This window comes from Anarhichas minor, unplaced genomic scaffold (genome assembly GCF_050575085.1).
Source record: "Anarhichas minor isolate MPS153535 unplaced genomic scaffold, ASM5057508v1 ptg000001l, whole genome shotgun sequence".
NCBI classification, from domain to species: domain Eukaryota; kingdom Metazoa; phylum Chordata; class Actinopteri; order Perciformes; family Anarhichadidae; genus Anarhichas; species Anarhichas minor.
The window spans coordinates 1846922-1862140 of NW_027466447.1; the positions used below are offsets into that span (position 1 = coordinate 1846922).

The 15219-nt window shown below is 43.7% G+C and overlaps 1 non-coding gene across 1 annotated transcript; it reads left to right on the forward strand.

Moving 5' to 3' along the window:
• The first annotated feature begins 14298 nt into the window (after positions 1-14298).
• On the forward strand, positions 14299-14370 carry trnaa-ugc (transfer RNA alanine (anticodon UGC)). Its single transcript has one exon. It is a non-coding gene; the product is annotated as a tRNA-Ala (tRNA).
• The last annotated feature ends 849 nt before the right edge of the window (positions 14371-15219 follow it).

A 15219-nucleotide genomic window follows, 5' to 3' on the forward strand; every position in this document is an offset into this window, starting at 1 on the left:
TGTTTGTGATGTTTCAGTTTGACTTCACATAAACAGATTATTCATTTTAGATTTGCAGCTACACAACTAGAGATTCCTGTCAAATTAAAACTTACGCTATGTCAGAATGTTTCACATTCAGTTCGTTGATTACCTTTTTTTTTTTTCTAACATGATGTCCTGACTATTGGACTTCTATGTTGGCAGTACTGACAGTATGTATATTACACTATTTCTAAGCAAAAATAGTTTTTGATTTGATATTTCACACAGAAATAACATGTTAATGGACATAAGTTCTGTTTGTTTGTTAGAGAACATGGTTCCATAAGTTTTGGCAGGGGACACTTAAGTTCCCATCGCTCTCTCTGTCACGGGAGTTCACGATTAGGACCCAATAGCAAGACCACAGGAGACAGAGTCCGGTATAACAGATTTTATTTGCCAGAGTAGAGGACAGGAAGGCGTGGAGCCCGTGGTCCGACACCGGAGGGCAGGCAGATCGACGGTGTGAGTCCTGTGGCTCGACACTGGATGGCAGGCAGCTCGACGGTGTGATGTCCCGTGGCTCGACACCGGAAGGTTGGCAGATCGACCAGTACACTACACCCGAAGCAGAGAGGAGAGAGATTAGTCCGGGAATAGACAATGGGGTTCAATTTACGGAACGGTGGCGGAGGCGGAGGCTACCGAGGCAGAAGACAACACGGACTGACAACCCAGGCCTGCAAGATCAGGGTTGATATACTGCCGGGTAACGAGCCAGATTGTCCGCAGCTGTGCATCAATCAGGGCTGTGGCAATGGGAGGTGTCTGGAGGCAGGCCCGAGAAAACAATACCAAGCACTTGGCATAACAAAACAAACAGGGGAATGACAGACACATGAGGAGAGGAGATTGGGGGGAAACAGAGGTTAACACACAACGGGTCAGAGAGGGATCCTGACACTCTCATTTGCTCTCTCTTTCTCTTTACTATTAAAGTAAATAAAGAAATCACTTAATTCAGCAACGTAGACTCTGGCATGGGAATATGCAAGTCTAATGATTCAGCCATGCTATCTGCTCTGTAAGGCTGTAGTACATAAGCATGTGGTGCTTTGAGCTAAATCCTAATGTCAGCATGCAAACACACTCATTATAACCTGTTTAAACAAGCACATTTTTAGCGGGCAGGCGATAATGTTTACCATGTTCACCATCTTAGTTTAGCATTTAATCATGCTAACATTAGCTAATTAGCTCTCAACTCAAACTATAAGGAATGGGAATCGCGGATCATTCTGGGCCATTTTTGGAAAGAGGTTATGGCTACGGTAGCTGTCACTCTCTGTCACCTGTCCAGTCATCGGTCATTTGTCAATCGTTAATTATCAGGAAATGTGTGAGAAAGTGCGGAAGACAAATGCCCTTAAAAAGAGAAGCTCTCAAAAAAGGAGCAATATATTGCAAAATTGAAGTTAGTTAGTCCACCCTGTGGACCCACCACACGCAGGGACAAGCATCGGGGTCGGGTGCAATGCAGACCGGGCGGCGGGTCAGGCGGGAGGCCTGGGCGAGCCGATCGCCGGCAGCATAGACTAGCTCTAGGGACGTGGAACGTCACCTCGCTAGCGGGGAAAGAGCCAGAGCTGGTGCAGGAGGTGGAGCGATACCAGCTAAATATAGTTGGACTCACCTCCAAACACAGCGCTGGCTCTGGAACCAAGCTCCTGGAGAGGGGTTGGACTTTGTCCTTTTTCGGAGTTGCCCAGGGTGAGAGGCACCGGGCGGGAGTGGGGATACTCAAGAGCCCCCGGCTGAGCGCCGCTGTGTTGGAGTTCTCCCCACCTACGGGTTGCGGGGAGCAAGGCTCCGACTGTGGTTTGTGCTTATGCACCAAACAGCAGTTCAGAGTATCCGGCCTTCTTGGAGTTGGTGGGAGGGGTCCTGGAAAGGGCACCGCCTACCGACTCCATAGTACTCCTGGGGGACTTCAACGCTCACGTGGGCAATGACGGAGAAACCTGGCGGGGGGTGATTGGGAGGAACGGCTTGCCCGATCTGAACCCGAATTCTGTGCTTGCCACGGTTTGGCCATAACGAACACCATGTTCGAACATAAGGTGGCTCATAAGTGTACCTGGTACCAGAACACCTTAGGCCGGAGATCAATGATCGACTTTGTAATCGTATCATTTGATTTGCGGCCGTATGTCTTGGACACTCGGGTGAAGAGAGGAGCAGAGCTGTCAACTGATCACCACCTGGTGGTGAGTTGGATCAGATGGCAGGGGAACCGGTTGGAAAGACCCGGCAAGCCCAAATGTGTAGTGAGGGTGAACTGGGAACGTCTGGCGGAGGACCCTGTCCGGGAGGTCTTTAACTCCCACCTCCGGAAGAACTTCTCACACATCCCGAGGGAGGTTGGGGACATGGAATCCGAATGGACCATGTTCAAAGCCTCTATTGTGGACGCGGCCGCTAGGAGCTGTGGCCGGAAGGTCATCGGTGCCTGTCGTGGCGGCAACCCGAGAACCCGGTGGTGGACACCGGAGGTGAGGGAAGCCGTCAAGCTGAAGAAGGAGACCTTCAAGGCCTGGTTGGCCCAGGATTCTCCCGAAGCAGCTGACAGGTACCGGCAGGCCAGAAGGGCTGCAGCTGCGGTGGTTGCGAATGCTAAAACTCGGGCATGGGAGGAGATCGGGGAGGCCATGGAGAAGGACTTTCGGTTGGCCTCAAGGAGGTTCTGGCAAACCATCCGACGGCTCAGGAAGGGAAAGCAGGGCTTACCCCAGGCTGTTCTCAGCAGGGAGGGGGGAAACTGCTGACCCGGACAGGGGACATCGTCGGGCGGTGGAAAGAGCACTTTGAGGAACTCCTAAACCCGACCAACATGTCCTCTGCAGAGGAGGCAGCGCCTGAAGATCTAGGGGGAGGCTCACCCATATCCCTGGCAGAGGCCGCTGAGGTAGTCAAAAAGCTCCTTGGTGGCAAGGCGCGGGGGATGGATGAGATCCGCCCTGAGATGCTTAAAGCGCTGGACATAGTTGGGCTGTCCTGGCTGACACGCCTCTTCAATGTCGCATGGGGGTCGGGATCAGTGCCCATGGACTGGCAGACCGGGGTGGTGGTTCCCATTTTCAAAAAGGGGGACCGGAGAGTGTGCTCGAATTACCGGGGTTTCACACTACTCAGCCTCCCGGGGAAGGCTTATGCCAGGGTGCTGGAAAGGAGGCTCCAACCGTTTGTCGAACCTCAGATTCAAGAGGAGCAATGCGGATTCCGTCCCGGCCGTGGAACAGTGGACCAGCTCTTCACCCTCGCAAGACTACTGGAGGGGTTCTGGGAGTTTGCCCAACCAGTCTACATGTGCTTTGTGGACTTGGAGAAGGCTTTCGACCGGGTCCCTCGGGGGTTCTTGTGGGGGGTGCTGCGGGAGTATGGGGTGCCGGACCCATTACAACGGGCGATCCGGTCTCTGTACGACTGCAGTAGGAGCTGTGTCCGCATTCTCGGCAATAAGTCAGACATGTTCCCGGTGGGTGTTGGCCTCCGCCAGGGCTGCCCTTTGTCTCCGGTCCTGTTCGTTACTTTCACGGACAGGATATCTAGGCGCAGCCTGGGGGTGGAGAACGTCAGGTTCGGGGGTCTCGGGATCGCCTCTCTGCTGTTTGCAGATGATGTGGTCCTGTTAGCCTCCTCGGATCGTGACCTCCAGCATTCACTGGGGCGGTTTGCAGCCGAGTGTGAAGCGGCGGGGATGAGAGTTAGCACCTCCAAATCTGAGGCCATGGTGCTCTGCCGGAAACCGGTGGATTGCTCCCTCCAGGTGGGGATGGACTGCCTACCTCAAGCGAAGGAGTTCAAGTATCTCGGGGTCTTGTTCACGAGTGAGGGTAAGATGGAGCAGGAGATCGACAGACGGATCGGTGCGGCTGCAGCAGTAAAGCAGGCGCTGCACCGGACCGTCTTGGTGAAGAGGGAGCTGAGCCGGAAGGCAAAGCTCTCAATTTACCACTCGGTCTACGTTCCTACCCTCACCTATGGTCATGAACTCTGGGTCGTGACCGAAAGGACAAGGTCGCGGCTACAAGCGACCGAAATGAGCTTCCTCCGTAGGGTGGCCGGGCTCAGCCTTAGAGATAGGGTAAGGAGCTCGGTCATCAGGAGGGAGCTTGGAGTCGAGCCGCTACTCCTTCGCGTCGAAAGGAGTCAGCTGAGGTGGTTCGGGCATCTATTTAGGATGCCTCCTGGACGCCTCCCACTGGAGGTTTTCCAGGCACGTCCAACTGGGAAGAGACCCCGGGGAAGACCCAGAACACGCTGGAGGGATTACATCTCCCAGCTGGACTGGGAACGCCTCGGGATCCCCCAGAATGAGCTGGAACATGTTGCCGGTGAGAGGGAAGTCTGGGTCAGCTTGCTTGGCCTGTTGCCACCGCGACCCGACCCCGGATAAGCGGAGGAAAATGGATGGATGGATGGAAGTTAGTTAATGATATCGATCCTTAAGGATTAGGAGACATCGAATGGTCGAGGACCATGACAGCTCGCCAACCATTATGGTCACTGATGTTGCCATATATCTAGTGTTTGACGTTAGTCCCTACACTAACATTTTTAAATGCAGGCCCATATCCCATTTACTACACAGTCATTCAGACAAAGGTAAGCAAGCTAATGTTATGTTAATTTAATGCTAAAAAACTGTTGGCTAATGATGCATAATTAATCTACCGATATCTAGCAAAAATCAAACACATATCGTTAGCCTACCTTTGTGTTCCACTGTATACTACAGTATATACTACATTTTATTGTGTTGTGTTTTGTGTTAGTTCAGCAGTTCTTTTTGACACTTACAGTAAACAGCTAGCGAATGGCACTCTTACCCTCTTCCTCCAAAAATGGCCCATTTGCCGATGATAACGACACATTCCCATTCCTTTTGGTTGAGGCTGAAGGGATTGTCATTAGTTATGCAAATATTTGGTCCCTAAAATATCTAACATATTGGACGAATTGGCAACTCTTCCACAGTTGCAGAGACAGTCAAAACCACAAATGTAAACCTTTTGGTGGAGCTAAAAAAGTGACCATAGTCAGTAGGATTCATCCTCTTGACACCATGGATGCCTGCATTACATTTTATGGCGATCCATCCAATAGTTGTTAAGATATTATCCAGACCAAAGTGGTGGACCGACCAACCGTCATTACCTAGAGTCGCTGCAAGCGTGACTAAAGTAGTTTTGCTCCAGTGAGTGAAAAGGCATCACAAATCATTTAACGTACCATTTTGGTCTTATTCATGTTTCACTTACACATCTCTTTTAAATCCCCCGTTGGACTGTAGCTATGTACAGTTTTGAAGTAAATGTATTTTATTTGAGTGTATTTATACTACTATTTATACTATACTTCATACCTTTATACCAAGTGAAAAGTAATTCATATGACTACATTTACTCGACAGCGATAGTTACTTTGCTTATTTTGCAAGAAACAAACAAACATTTAATGCACATTAATACATTAAGTGCATTTGTATTAAACCACTCAAGCAATGTTCCTGCTACATATTCTACAGTACGTCATCAAGAAAGAGCAGTAAAGTGGTGTGAAAAAATCCCAAACTAGCAGTTCATTGGAAACTGCTTGTGGGTTTTCGTGGATTCCCCAGCAAGCAGCTAGATCACAGATGAGGCATGAATCAAGTTTTTGCAAAGCCCTCTACTACATTACATTTTACTGTTCTTATTTAGTCATGAGCAGTATCTACTAATGATTATGCATCAGGGAAACCCAAGTGATAGAAATATGTGAGGTGTTTTTCTCCTATCTGTGGCTCAGGCCTACTCTTCCTCTTTCTAAAAGCGTCACAAGTGAGTGGGTGTCGTGCCCTGCTGTGGAGGGGCTTGCCTCAGAGTCTGATCTGAAAGCGGTGGTGTTTACAGAGAGATAATGGTTTCCCAATAAATGTGAAAGACAAATACTACCATCTACTGGTAATAGTAGATACAACTCGCTGAAGGAACTTAGCATTTATGTACTGTGTTGCTGCTGAACAGATAAAAAAGATACATATTTTAACAAGGGGTTATGTGTGTATATATATATATATATATATATATATATATATATATATATATATATATATATATATATATATATATATATCAGTGGTGGGCCGTCAGGGCCAGCAAGGCCTTCTCTGCTGGCCTAAACAGAATCACAAAATTATAGCTATTTTATAATTTAATAATTTTTCATCAACATGTATTATAATTTATCAAAATATTTTACCCATTATCTTATTTTCTCATTGCACAGCTACTGTCTTCCTCAGTTGCTCTGCTTCCAGTGCAGCTTGTTTTAAGTAGAGCTTTTATCCAATCAGATTTCACCCGTGTCTCTAGGTAAGAAGAGAGGCCCGAGGCCTTCAGCCTCACAAATTAATCCCTTTGCAGTTTAAGTAAATGGGGACCATATTGTTGATTGTCATAGTGTTCAACCAATCAAATCTTTAGTTTGACATGTTGGGCGTATTCTTTGACATGCCAGAGCCTTCAAGCTGGCCTACAAGTACGTCAGCATTAACGTGCAGCTGGCTCAGCATTAACATGCGCCGTGATTGGTCAGTGGGCTAGCGTGACTGTTTTGAAGCTGAAGCAGCTTTCATAAATTAGTATTAGTAGTTAGAGCTCAAGTTGAAAGATATACTTTCAACGGAACGGAACTGAACCGATGTTCTGTACAACCGTGTCATTAAACTCTTTATTAACAAAGAAAGGAGGATGGACTTTGTCTTTAAGTGAATAGCATCTGTGGTAAGTGAAGTGCTTTTACCTCTGCAGTAAGTGAAGTGCTTTTACCTCTGCAGTAGCGTTACTACTGTATTCATTTGTCTATCGTGTCGTTTTTATGATATGGTGAATATTGTTCCCTCTGATGTGAATAATATGGCTCGTGTACTTTAGTGTGCGGTGGAATACTGTTTTAGCGCTGCAGTGTTGCTGGATTGATGTGTCATGCTTTGTTGTGATATGAATATATGTGACTGGTTCTTGTGAGTTTGTTCTTGTCATTGTGTTAATTACATTGATTCTGACTATATGCATCATTGTCCGTTAATTACGAAGCATCCCGTCATCGCGGGGTTAGGGTCGGACATTTGCTTCTCTGTTTGGGCTGTTTTCTTTAACAAAGCAAGAATGATGGTCCGAGAAATGGCGATTGCTTTAGCCCTGTTTGAATCAGTAGAGAACAGCTAAACGCTGTGGGGAGAGTGTAGCCTGTTTGCTGCTATTGTTTTCCGCTAAGCTAGTTTAGCGTCGCGTGTATAATGTTTTTCTTCCGGGGTCGGAGTGTCACACAGCTGTCTGTTACGTCATGTGGGTTGCCAGTTTGAGCAAAGTACCCCGAAAAAATTTGATTTCCCACAATTTAAGCTTCTGCATTTTCCAAATGCACTAGTATTATTCAAATGTATTGTTCAGTTCGTAAGCCTCGTACCGAACGGACCTTCTGAGCCCTAGCCCTATTTTTAGGCCTCTGCATACCCATGCTAAAGAGAGTGTAGATCTGTAACTACAAGGTCTATTTGAATAATTTTGATGGTATAATACAGGTAACACTTGTGAGATGTGTTCAAATATGTAAATAATGTGTATATCTTTCTGGTTAATAGTCAATGAAGATGGCACAAAGCTCAAATTGAAAAGTTTCAGGTTCACCTGAAAAAAAAGCACTTTTATTGATATTATTTCTTTGAAATAATGCCTAAAAATACTCCACAATCATAGCACATGTCTGAAGTCTCCACAAACTATTTTTACTTCGATTGAGTGAAGCAGGCCGAAGCTATAGAGGTTTGAGTACGGAGAGGTCAGGCAGGGTAAAGCCAAATTCTCATTTTTGGAACCAGCTGTTCCGCTGTTCTATTCTAATTTGATATACTATATAACTATATATTTCACTTGTTTTATCACTAATAGTGTTCAATACATCTAATTAGGGCTGCAACTAATGATTATTTTAATAATCGATTAATTGGGCGATTATTTTTTCGATTAATCGATGAATCGGATAAAAAAAACAAAAACAAAAAAGCATTAATTTCCAACCCTTTATTCAAAAACAGAACTGATCTTCAGAAAGTGCACAAACAGGTTGCTCTGAACATCCCTGAGCTGTTAAAGTAATAATTAAATAACAAAAAAAACAAATGGACTAACACAAAAAACATACACATGTGCACAAAAATATGCATATTTTTGTTTAAAGGGACCTGAGCTATCAGAACAATAAATAATTTATAAAAAGTAAAGAAAAATACAAATCAGAAAACTTAACAGGATTTGTTTGAACGTCAGAACTTGTTCTCTACACTACACTCACAGACTCACACACTCACAGATGCACACACTCACACTCACAGATGCACACACTCACAAACTCTCACACTCACAGATGCACACACTCACACTCACAGATGCACACACTCACAAACTCTCACAGACGCTCACTCACAAACTCTCACACTCACAGACGCACACTCACAAACTCTCTCACACACACACACACAAGCACACTCAAGTTCACTTGAGGCTTATTCATTAAATTATTACCATCATTGTAGTAAGTGCAAGTTAAGTTCATTGATACACCACATTTAAACACAGCTTAAGATGACCAAGTGCTATAAAATAACTTTAAAATGAAATTTAAAAGTACAACACACACAAATATATTTGTCAACAATAACCAATATGGGACAAAGCACAGAACATGACAACAGATTGAAAAATGAATGGGCCAAAAAAGGCGAGTGAATAAAAACGTGTCTTTAATCTTGCAAACTATACCACCCCTACTTTACTACTGTTATTAACGAGCTAACGCTAACTTGTCATGCTTGTCAAGCTGGATAACGAGTAAACACCAGCACCAGAAGAGCTACTGGAGGGACGTTACGTTCCTCACTTCAAAACGGAACAAAAGTAGGATTCTGTAGACTTACCCTGCTGTTGAACCTCTTCCTCCTCATCAAGGACTCCAACATGTTTACGTTTTAGGTGCTGAATCATCACCGTGGTGCTCCCGTGCCATATCATGTCGCTTTTGCATATCTTGCAATGAACACACTTTTTCAATTTATTAAGTGTGAAATGATCCCACACCTTGGACGACTTAGGTCGTACTGATTTCTCTGCCTCCGCCATGTTTCAGAACAACGTTACGGGTCTCTCCGATGGTCTTTCCTCTACCTGTGTTGTAAATTGTTTGATTGCATGTTTACTTTTATTGTGAAGAGCATGAAAACGGAAGTGATTTTACTGTGAAGAGACAGGAAGTAGCATGATACGTGCTTATTCACGACAACAATGATAACTAGAAAATTCCTAAAGAAATTTTGACAGTGTGGCTTCTACTGCCCGAAGAAATCACAATATATACACACGCCAATGTTACCGGTAGTGTCATTCAGGTTAAAAATATCTAAGACCTGAATGACTGTATGATAGAGAGAGACACAAAGAGGGAGAGAGAGACAGACAGAAAAATAGACAGAGAGGAGAGAGAGACAGAGTGAGTGAGACAGGCAGACAGTTAGATGGACTGAGTGAGTGAGTGGGAGAGTGAGACAGGCAGACAGACAGTTAGATGGACTGAGTGAGTGAGTGGGAGAGTGAGACAGGCAGACAGACAGTTAGATGGACTGAGTGAGTGAGTGGGAGAGTGAGACAGGCAGACAGACAGTTAGATGGACTGAGTGAGTGAGTGGGAGAGTGAGGCAGGCAGACAGACAGTTAGATGGACTGAGTGAGTGAGTGGGAGAGTGAGACAGGCAGACAGACAGTTAGATGGACTGAGTGAGTGAGTGGGAGAGTGAGGCAGGCAGACAGACAGTTAGATGGACTGAGTGAGTGAGTGGGAGAGTGAGACAGGCAGACAGACAGTTAGATGGAATGAGTGAGTGAGTGGGAGAGTGAGACAGGCAGACAGACAGTTAGATGGACTGAGTGAGTGAGTGGGAGAGTGAGACAGGCAGACAGACAGTTAGATGGAATGAGTGAGTGAGTGAGTGAGTGGGAGAGAGAGACAGGCAGACACACAGACAGTTAGATGACTGAGTGAGTGGGAGAGTGAGACAGGCAGACAGACAGTTAGATGGACTGAGTGAGTGGGGGAGAGAGACAGGCAGACAGACAGTTAGATGGACTGAGTGAGTGGGAGAGAGAGACAGGCAGACAGACAGAGAGCGAGAGCCTGCGCGCATGTGTGTAACTGGTTGCCATGGTGAGCCACGCACCTGGTGTTAGAGGCAGACTGATTAAGAAACATTACAGTAAACAGTGATTTTGAACAAAACCCCCTAACTCCTTTTAACAAATTAGCAGGAGTCTGAGTGCCAAAATATGGATACCGTGAGAAAGATAAGACTCTGGCAAACGCAGTAATATGTTTTTTATGTTTGTGGTGTTAAAAATGTGAGCTCCAGAGCAATATACAAAACTGGTACCGTCTGCGTTCTTTGAGAAATTAGTGGTGAGATTTAACATGGAGTCTAATGGAGCAGTTGGTTGGAGTTCATGTCGCTCTGCAGCTCTTTGAGCCAAATGTGTAAGTCCGTTGGATTCCATAGACACTTTACTGCGACCAGCACAACATTTCCAAGCTTTTTGGCCAAAATGGTGTATAAAGAGTAAAAATTGTGGGAGCTGGAGCAATTTGTTTGGAAAAATCACAGAAGATTTTCCTGCTCCGCTCCACTCTGACAGTTATGCTCTCACTCTAGCTCTTAACGAGCCGTGCAATACACACCCATTATAAAATCTGAAACAGACCCAAAATGTTCCTGAAACTTAATCTGTGACTTCATGAAAACTGTGCTAGCTATCAAAATGTCCCTTTGGCTCAATAAAGTGCAGGGTTTTGTCTACGTTTTAAACTTTGAATCATGTTTCTACGTTAATGTACGGCTAGTCAATATGGGCCCAAAGTTAAGTGTTTTTTTAGCTCTCTTCACGTCGAAACCCCATTCAAGTGAATGGAGAAATTTTGCTCAGTTTTTTGGGATTTTCGGGAATTTTCGGGAAAACCGCTAGGCGAATCTCTCCGAAAAATAGATAGCACACTATTCCCGATCAGGCCGCACGTTTTGATGTATTTTTCACGCCACTGTTGGCAATGCTGTGTGAGGAGAAGCGCGCCAAACTTCATTTTGCTCTGTTTTTCGGGGTTTTCCGGGATTTTCGGGAAAACCGCTGGGCGAATCTCTCCGAAAAATAGTTTCCGCACTATTCCCGATCAGGCCGCACGTTTTGATGTATTTTTCACGCCGCTGTTGGCAATGCTGTGTGAGGAGAGGCGTGCCAAATTTTTGGATCAGCCTGCACCTCTAACACCAGGTGCGTCGTCACCATGCCAACCAGTTACACAAACGCACGCAGGCTCTCTCTCTCTCTCTGTCTCTCTCTCTCTCGCTCTCATACAGTCATTCAGGTCTTAGAGATTTTAAGAGGACTTTCCACCCCCCCACCCCATTTCAAAATAAAAGCCCCAGAGAGTGAAATCTAACTGGAATGCTTTTGATGAAGACTGTCATTTAATAACCTCTGTTTATGTGTGTCAAACATTATGATTATGTCTCTTCTCCCCCACCCAGTCCCACCCTTTCAAAATAAAAGCCCCACAGAGTGAAATCTAACTGGAATGCTTTTGATGAAGACTGTCATTTAATAACCTCTGTGTTTCATACATTCTGATTCTGTCTCCTCTCCTTTCTCCCCCACCCAGCCCCACTCTTTCAAAATAAAAGCCTCATGGATTAACTGTATTTAAACGTTAAGCTCAAAATTAGGCTTTTTTGTTGAAAAACTTAATGCTCTGACTAATACTGCGACAACTACTACTGCTGCTGCTAATATAGTATTACTACTACTACTACTACTGCTACTACTTCTACTATAACTTTTGCTGTTGCTACTATTACTACTACTACTACTGCTACTGCTATTACTGCTACCATCAATATTATTACTACCACCACTGCTATTACTACCACTACTACTATTACTTATACTACAACTGCTATTCATGCTACTACAAGTAGTATTACTACTACGGCTATTAGTACAACTGCTACTAGTACTACTACTACTGCTACTTCTTCTACTGCCATTACTATTACTACTATAACTACTTCTAATACTACTACTGTTATATTAAATACTACGACCAATACTACAGCTATTACTACGACTACTGATACTACTACTTCTACTACTTCTTCTAATTACTAATACTTCTACTTCTACAACAACTACAACTTCCACTACTACAAATATCACTATAGGACTTTTCCCTTTCAAAATGTTCAGCTCTTTCAGGAGAGGGGTGCTTTGACTTTTCATATTTGTAATCTTTTTGAAATATTAAGCTATTTGCAATTTTTTTTAATGGGATCTCTATTGAGAAAATCTTCAAATCCTGTTAAACTTCTTCAACTTTCAAAGCCTTCTTCTTCTCATACTTTCAGCTACAGACACCATAGTTGGACATTTCAACTAGAAGGGTTTTCAGCAGTGCAGTTTAAATGCTTTTGAGCTTCAACATTTTTCAGACAGGTAGTCTCCCATTTCTTAATTTTCAGCAATTTTTTTACAATTAATTTCAGCTTTCAGCATTCCAATGCATTTTCAGCAGGAAATGCATTTTCTAGTTCCTCTTTATATTATTATATTTCTTCCGTATGCTTTTTGCTACTTACGCAACTTAACTCCTTCCACATTTTTTAAGCTACAGAAACCGTTCAACTATCAAAATGTTCAGCTCTTTCAGGAGAGGGGTGCTATATCTCTTCATATTTATAATCTTTAAACTTTTTGAATTATTAAGCTTTTTTCAATTTTTTCTTTGAATGGGTTTCTATGGAGAAAATGTTCAAATCCTCTTCAACTTTCAAATCCTTCTACTTCCTCATACTTTCAGCTACAGACACCATTTCAACTTTCAAATGTTGAGAAAACCCTGAGCTATTGCAGAATGATTCAGCTTTTTGATATCTTTTACACTTTTTGAACTGCAGCAATTTAACTTCTATGACTTTTTAAGTCCTTTTCTGACTTTATAATGGATGTGTATTGCGCAGCTTAGAGTGCGTGATGTCACCGCTAGAGTGAAGAGCAGCTTGAGATTCTTGTGCAAAAAACATTTGTCTTTTGCCACTGAGTCCACAATCTTCACTCTTCATGAATAATTTCTGGATGTAAAAGTAGCTAATCTTGTCCTTGTCGTAGACAAATTACTGTGGAATCCCACAGATTTACACATTTGGCACAGAAAGCCTGTAATTGAGAGGAAAACCAACTTTCTGCTCCATAGAGACCAATGTTAAATTTTGCTTCAAAAACATCTTCCACAGAACACGGTACCCCATTTCTAGATCGCCAGTTCAGCCACGCTAATTAGTGATGTTGATAAAGACACAGACTCACAGACACACACGCACTCCTCTTCCTCTCTCCCTCTCTCTCTCTCTCTCTCTCTCTCTCTCTCTCTCTCTTTCAGCATTCCAACGCATTTTCAGCAGGAAATGCATTTTCTAGTTACTTTTATCACTCGTCTTGTCTCCCTTATGTTGCAGCCTTTGAGCCAGGTCGTAACAATGCCCAGGTAAATGGCCGACTCTGCAGTGAAAACCTTTTTTGCGCAGCAATGGTGGTACAGTATTGAGCACAGCTGCCTTTCAAGTAAGTGTTAATTCCTTCATATATGCTGGGAGCTGAAGGCTTCTGTTTACCTTTGGGACCAAAGATAAGATCATTGTCGCTACTCTCCAGAATTGTAAATCAATACTTCCTGGACAATATTGTATTGTGTCACAGGCAGCTGAAGTGAGCCATCCCCTCAAATGCAGCCCCTTTCACTTTATAAATGCAGAGCTCTTTTCAGTCTCAGTGCCCAGGTAAATTGCCGACTATGCTGTGAAAGCCTTTGGCCCACAAATGGTGGTAGAGTGGTGAGCATAGCTTTCTTCCAAGCAGTTGGCCCCTGTTAGATTTCCGGCCATCTGAGTCATTTTCTTCCAGTGAGAGTACACTGTTGCTAAGTTTTGTAGTCAGATAGTAAGCAGAAAGGCAGCAAATGTCCAACATTTCCACTGTGACTGGTTGTATAGTGGTGCGGGGAGTTTTTCCAAGCTTAATTTCTAAACCTCACAGTTGCATTTCACAGTACTATACAAGTGCATATACAAATCTGCATCTATTGTTTTTGGTCATATTTCTTCAGGTATCTCGAAGAAAGGTCGACAATATGTGATTATTGGTGAGGGATGTACCTCAGTGGTAGAGCGCGTGCTTTGCATGTATGAGGCCCGGGGTTCAATCCCCCGCATCTCCATCAGGTATTATGGTCACTGTTAAGAAACTTGACATCCAAAACATACATAGAGGAAATGAAAGAATCCACCAAGTATCACTAAGGCAAGCAAAATTGAACAGTGTTACAGAAAAGTGTTCTTTGTAAGTGTCTTTTTCAGCCACTGAGACAATTCTTAGAATTTCTGAAAGTTGGTTTAATACTGTCTCCTGGGTTGTTGTGTCCGAGTGGCATAAAAGGCTGAGAATGTAACAGTGAAATCAACTGTCCTTGGAAACTTTTTTGAAGAAAATCTTTGAAACTGTTAATTTTCACAAAATCCACTTTTATGAAGAAAATCTTTGAAACTGTTTACATTATGTAACAGTGAAAACAACTGTCCTGAGCCACTTTATTGAAGAAAATCTTTGAAAGTGTTTATTTTCACAAAATCCACTTTTGGCCTCTTTCAAGCCTGAAACGTATTTTAAGAGCATAAAAGGCTGAGAATGTACCGTAAACCAGTAAAGGTGGGTAAGCAGGTTGTAATGAAAACATCATGAAACAGTGAAATCAACTGACCTGAGCCAGTTTTCTGAAACTATGTTCACTTTCACAAAATCCACTTTTGGCCTCTTCCAAGCCTGAAACATATTTTAAGAGCATAAAAGGCTGAGAATGTACCGTAAACCAGTAAAGGTGGGTAAGCATCAGCTTCTAATGATAACATCATGAAACTGAACTGCCCTGAGCCAGTTTTTTGAAGAAAACCTTTGAATGTATTTTGACTTTCACAAAATCCACTTTTTTTTTTTCTTCCAAGCCTGAAATGTATTTTAAGAGCATAAAAGGCTAAGAATGTACCGGAAACCAATAAAGGTGTGTAAGAAT